Below are 6,656 nucleotides of genomic sequence, written 5' to 3'. Positions count from 1 at the left end.
TCTCGGAAGTTGAATTCCGTGTGGTTGATGTCTAGTTGGAGGTGGAGTCTGCCTGAGAGGCCTGGAGGCCTGAAGCAGGGTGCTGTCAATGTGGGTTGAATGGTGATTTTACAGAAGTGCAGCAGGAACAGGTGCTGGGCTACAGGTTCTAAGTAATGGGAATCTGGTTCTACCCATGACCGTCTATGTGACTGTGTCTGTGCAGGTGTGTGCATGTATGCTAGTGTGCATGTGTTTCATGCTTGTCTGAGTGTGTACCTAGGCCTCCATGTATGTGTGTCTAGGTGGGAGTGACTTGCCCATGTGTGTATGAGTCAGAGTCACATAACCTTCCCATCACGGTTTCTTGCCCTGAACAGTAGGGAAATCACAGTGTCTTTATAATATTGCTTTAGGGTTTTCACAGAAATCTTTTTCCTTTAAGCTTGCAAAAGTCAGACTGAGAAAGAGTTCTGTATAGAACAGAAGGTATGCCCAAGTGACTTTTCATATTCATATAAGTCACCAAATGTCACAAATATTAATAACAAAAGGAAAAGTTGGCCAGGCAGTGGTGGCACAGGCCTTTACTTCCAGCACTTGAAGGCAGATGTTGGCGGATGTTTTCTGAGTTCAAGGCCAGGCTCATCTACAGAGTGACTTCCAGGAAAGCCAGGGACACACAGAGAAACCCTGATTCAATAAACAAAACAAACCAAAACCAAGGAAAGCTTAGCCGCAGGTTGAGGAACGAGTCCAGAGTGCTTTAATACACCTGAGCTTGTAAACTGTTCCCCAAAAGCAGAAATGGTGGGCAGATCAGGTAGGAAGTCATGTGCTCCTGGTTGACTCATTATCTACTTTCTAATATGCAAATTAACCAGCCATTTGGAAAAGGTTGCACAAAGCTACCGCATTTATAAAAAGCACTGAAGTGAGCACAGTAGTTAGTGCAAGTGCGTGGCCACTCACACCTTCAAGGACTGCAGATCCAAGGAAGAGCAGGTGCTTCTAGGAGACCTGGCAAGGGCTGCAGCCACACAAGTCACTCCAGGACAGGCAAACAGGTCAGATGCTCTGGCTAAGACTGGAAAGCAGGCTTACAGCTGTCAAGTCCAGGCACATTTTCAAACCTTTTGCATCCATCCACTGTGAATTATGTGACTTGTATAACCCCAAAGGAAAGCACAGAGGTAATCAGTACAACGGAGGGCCTATTAAATAAGAACGGCCTACAAAGCTGTAATTAGAAGGAGACAAGGAAAGCCAGAGCAGTAAAGCCAGAAAACTTGCTTGCTACTTGGATAGAGCCAGTCCCATATCAGCTGAGCTAATGTTTAATTATCGGGACATTAATTTCTTAGGTTGCCGTTGATCCACCTCTGTATAACTGCATGTTAAACTAATTGAAACCTGCCCATGAGTGCATCCCCTTACAACGACAGCACACACCTACCACTTCAATTATGTACAGCTTTTCTTTCTTACAGTTTCTAACAAGTCAGTCCAGGACACCTCTTACCTTCTAATTGTATCAGGGACAGAGCTCCTTTAACTAAATTCTACTTTGTGTAATTCATCATTTCCCAAGAGTGCTGATCAGTAAATTCTTTTTTTAATCTTTATTAACGAGTATTTCTTGTTTACATTTCGATTGTTATTCCCCTTCCTGGTTTCCGGGCCAACATCCCCCTAGCCCCTCCCCCTCCCCTTCTATATGGGCTTCCCCTCCCCACCCTCCACCCAACAATCAAGTAAATTCTTTATAGTATCAAACCTACTTCAGGTTTTTCCTATATTAAAGTGACCCATATAACAAACACGCAGTATCTGTGTTATATCCAACAGTCATGTTTTGATACTCATTTGTAAAGAGCCACTTTGTATCTATTTTGCTGGTTTCATCAAAACACACGCGCATACGCGCATGCATTACTCTTGGCTCCAGGAGCATGGAGAATTTACAACAAGACTACCCTGTGCATCCAAACAGTCGTAGCACATGCCTTCAACTCCAGCACTCTGGAAACAGAGGCAGGCGGGACTCTGGGCTCAAGGGCACCCTGGTCTACAGAGTGACGGCCAAGACAGCCAGGATTATACAGACAAACTCTGTCTCAAAGAACAAAACAAAACAAAGATTACTTTTTGAAAAAGCTGACTCGTGGGAAATCCAACTTAAGCTTGGTTTTGGTATTCTTCTCAAGAAAGGAGGTCAAGCTAACATGCTGAGTACATAGTAGGACAGCAGTATTATACATTATAATACATGTATTATTACCAGTGTCTGTGAGGCCCAGCAATAGTTCCAGGCTACTAGATGTATAGATGTCTTTGTATTGTTTCAGAACCCTAGATAGGTTTTCAGGTGAGAGGAAGGGAAAGAGAAGAAATGGAGGAGCTGGCAACTGGGAAAGGAGGAAGTTAGGAAGCACAGTGTCAGGAAAGACTTGGATCACTGTGGCATTTCTAGTGTAGACTCACTCCCAGGACAGCCAGGAGGCAAACAATGCAGCATTGGAGGGGGAGGATCCGAGTGATCATCTGAGCTGTCCGGGTTACTAAGGGTCAAAGCACGTGACTGAGTAAGCTTCCTTATGTCTGATTATGGCAGTCTGTGTATCATGCCAATCTCACTCCTCCCTGGATACATTTAGACTGTGTCTCAGTTTTGCATCAAGTGTGCCCTGCAGAACTTAAATTGGATACCAGCCTCTGCAATGAATGCCATCTGAAACAAAATAGAACAAGAAAGACACAGTGATAAGGAAGGGAGAGGGAGGAAGGGAAGGCACACTTCCTGGTATGGCTCCTAAGACTTCTACTAGAGTGGAAGGAAAGTCCTTAGAGGACGGATGCTTTTGTTGGTTTGTTTTTTGAGACAAGGTCTCCCTATTTATAAAAGCTCTGGCCACTCCAGTGAGACCAGGTTGACTTCAAACTCTCAGAGATTCACCTGCCCCTGTCTCCCGAATGTTCAGACTCTTCTGCCCCCATGCCTGGCCTGTTTCCAGTTTTAAGTGCTATTGTTTATCTGTAGCAACTGCAATAGGATATCAACAGAAATGAATGGGAACTTTTAAGATCTGCGTTTTTCAGAGGTGGGGATTTAGCTCAGTGCCTAGCAAGCGCAAGGCCCTGGGTTCGATCCTCAGCTCCGGGAAAGAGCTGCGTTTTTTTCTAAAAAGTATTTTCATATAGTGAAGGAATGTTCTTCAAAGTGCTTTGGAAATTACAACACAAATGTTTCTGTATGAGAAGAGTATTTTGGATTATTAACCTGAGGGTTTTTTTGTTTTTGTTTTTGTTTTTTTCTAATTTCTTCCTGGTTTTCTGATTACTTCTCCTCCTTTTTCAGCTCAAGCAGCTGACTCTGTTTTCATCCTTCTGTATCCAAAGTGACCAAAGTGACTCCTTAGGGTAACATTCAGCTTGACCCCTGAAAATGGACACCCTAGTTAATTCTGGTCAGCAAAATGTTCCCACATGCTTGCAGGAACTGACCAATGTATGTCATGTGCTGGTTATTGAGTATTTAGACCATTGTGGATGCAAAGCAGAGAAAATCTGAAAGTGTATTAACCTGGCTCCAAATGCTGGAGTCCAGATTTCTAAAGAAGCAGGAAGAGGTTTAAAGTGCAAGGCAAAAGTTGTTTAGCACCAAAAGTAAATATGGCAAACTCATCTGAGATCGGAGAGAAGCCATTTTGTGGAAAAGAGATGAGAAGGGCATTGGGAGTGGGATTCCTGAGACACAGAGATCTGACCTCTCTTCAAAAAACACATCTTGGGCCAGATCCTTGGAGGGCAAAGCTCTGTGGTATATCTTGACACTTCTGTCTCCTGACGTTCTTTCTGAGAAGTTCGTCATCCTTAGTTGAACATAGAAGTAGCAGTTAAAGTAGCCTCACAGAGAGATGTGTTCAGGCCAGTCGTCCTCTGCGTCCACCCAAACTTGGCACGATGTGAGATTCTAGAACAATGGTACAAATCCATGTGGGGAAGGGCAGGCTAAAGGGATTCCAGGAAGGACTAGTGTTAGTTTCTCCTTAGCCTAGCAGATTTTCTAAGTGAAATGGGAATTAATTGTACCATAAGTGATATTTTTTGAACATCTTAATTCATTCCCATGTGTATACTAAAACTTTTTTTTTTTTGTGGCTGGTAGCCAGTTTTGATTGGTTTTTGGTTTTCCATGTCAGGGTTATTCTGTAGGCTTAGATTTTTCAACTTACTTTAATCATAGTTCTTTAACACAACCTCCCTTCTAGACTATCACCCTCTAGAGGTAGAGGAAAAGGAAGGTTAATAGGAAACAGGGGTTGTGGACCTGTTAAAAATAATTCTGTGAGGGTGATTCCAGTCTTCATTGTTAGCAGTCGAGTCCACCAGCAAACACCAAACACATTAAGCAAGTATTTGGTCCAGAAGAAACCTCAAGGCTCTGTCAATTGGCCTGAGTCTGAGGATCGTCCACTGTCTGTTGAGTTACACTTATGCTCTTCCAAACATCATGTGTCCTCCCAAGCATCTGTTTTAGCACAGGCTCTTTCACCAGGCAGCTCTCAGGATTACATCACACATCCGCTTCAGCAAAACATCCTTTCACATGTCTGCTTTAGCAAAACATCCTCTCATAAGAGAACTTCCAGAACTCTGGGGAGGTGTGCATTGAAAAATGGTTATGGGTTGGAGTGTTGGTCCAGCAATGAAGAAGACTGACTGCCCTTCCAGAAAGCCTAGCTTTGATTGCCAGCACTGAATGAATCCGTGATTACACGGTACCTACACTGTATCTCAGAACAGTGTGCAATTATGATGTCAGAGGATATGATACTGTAAGACCCCAACCCTTGGTACTTAACTTCGAGACACTCCCGAGTGAGACAGAGACTCAGATCGATGCAAAATGAGAGGTTTATTTTCTGGCATGTCGGGGTCAACCTTCAATTAGTCCCTCCGGTAAATGACTAGAGGGTGACCCCAAATAGCTATTACAAAAGCAGTTTTTATAGTTTGGGGGCACAGGTTACATCAGCAAGTTTACAATTCAAACTTATTGGCTAAGCATATTGACCTTTGAGTCTATTGGCTAACAAGCATCAGTCAGTACATTCTGAGAATTTTCTACTCAAAAATGTTCCTGTGGGTGGAGAATGGAACTTGACCTAGCCTTGCCCTGAGGCAGGTGGGTGTAAAGCCCCTAGGGTCCTTCATTTCCCCTTTTTCTTGTACAAGCTCCAATCTTGGAGCTATGCTTAGGGGTCTCTGGTGACTAAATCTTATTCTCCAGGTCCTGTCCTCACGGTCTCATATTGTTGGTGCAGGACCATCGGCTGTACTGCACCTATTCTCTCTTTTATTAAGGCTATAAGCTTGCTCAATATGCAGGGTCCAAAGGTCAACAACAGCAGGAAAACGATTAGGGGTCCCAACAAGATGATGAGTTAAACCAAGACTTGAACCAGCATCTGTTCTCTTTCTCTCTTCTGTTTGCCTAGCCCTTTTTGCACTTTGGCCATCATCTTCTCCCAATTTGTACAACCTGAGTTCCCAAGTTTTTCCCTTTAGCCATCCTGTTCTTTCTTTGACTTTCTGAGTGAATCTGATTATTATTGGGTTACAGGTGGCGTTTGCACAGGGGGTGTCCCAATACCCTTGGTTCCCCGGGTAGGGTCCCCCAGTCATGTAACTTCTTTTTACTGTTATCAAGTCCCAAGAGGAGGAGGGGTTCCAGTATGTGTCTCCTGTAGTTTCACATCCCTGGGTAGTGCAATAAAATTGGTCTGAACCCCTGCATTGGTGAACTTCTGCCCCTTCTCTTCTATCTCCAGGGCAAACATAAATGGGGGTCTCCTGCAGGTGATACCTCCATGCCGGGAATGCACATCTTATTGTCCTCCCCCTCAAACCCCTAACCCATATGGGCAGTTTGCTTCTGCCAGTGTTCCTATCATGGGTAGAGATGTCCCACAAGTCTTGACCTGCAGCCAGCTGGCACAGGTTGAAGTGAGGGCGGGCCACCACGTGTTGAGGGGTTTGGAGGCCATCAGGGAGGTGACTCCATCTCCATGTCCAGTGGAAACCACAGTCCAGGTTTGACGAACAAGCACATGGGGCTGCATTGGATGGAGGAAAGAATCAAAATCCAGAGGTACCACCAGGCAGACATGATCAGGGCTGAGCAATCTTGAGCTTGGGTGGATTGTCCCTCTTTTGTACCAACCAGTGTGTGCATGGGGTCCCCGGGGAGTGGAACGTCTACAGGTTTCATATGGTACATGTGTACCCAGGCCATAATACCATCCACCTTGAGGGCTGTGGGAATGGTTAACAGCACCAGAAAGGGTCCCTTCCACTGGGGTTCCAGCGACTGTGCCCAATGCCTAGGACACAGACCCAGTCACTAGTTTAGAAACGGAGAGGGGGGGGTCTCTGGCATTCCTGGAGCATATAAGGTTTGGGCCAAATCTCATGTTGTATTGACTGAAGGATTAGGAGCCTCAAGAAGAGATTCCTATCAGCAAGTTGGGATACCTCCAGGGAGGGTCCAGTGGACACCAAGGGAGTTGGGGTACCAAACAAGATCTCAAAAAGGGTCAGGTTAAAATGGTAGGGGGTGTTCCAGGCTTGGAAAAGGACCAGGGGAAAGAGCACCACCCAGTCAGCACCAGTCT

This window comes from Rattus rattus, chromosome 4 (assembly GCF_011064425.1).
Source record: "Rattus rattus isolate New Zealand chromosome 4, Rrattus_CSIRO_v1, whole genome shotgun sequence".
In the NCBI taxonomy this organism is placed as follows: Eukaryota; Metazoa; Chordata; class Mammalia; order Rodentia; family Muridae; genus Rattus; species Rattus rattus.
Note: the sequence above shows the minus strand (reverse complement) of the source record.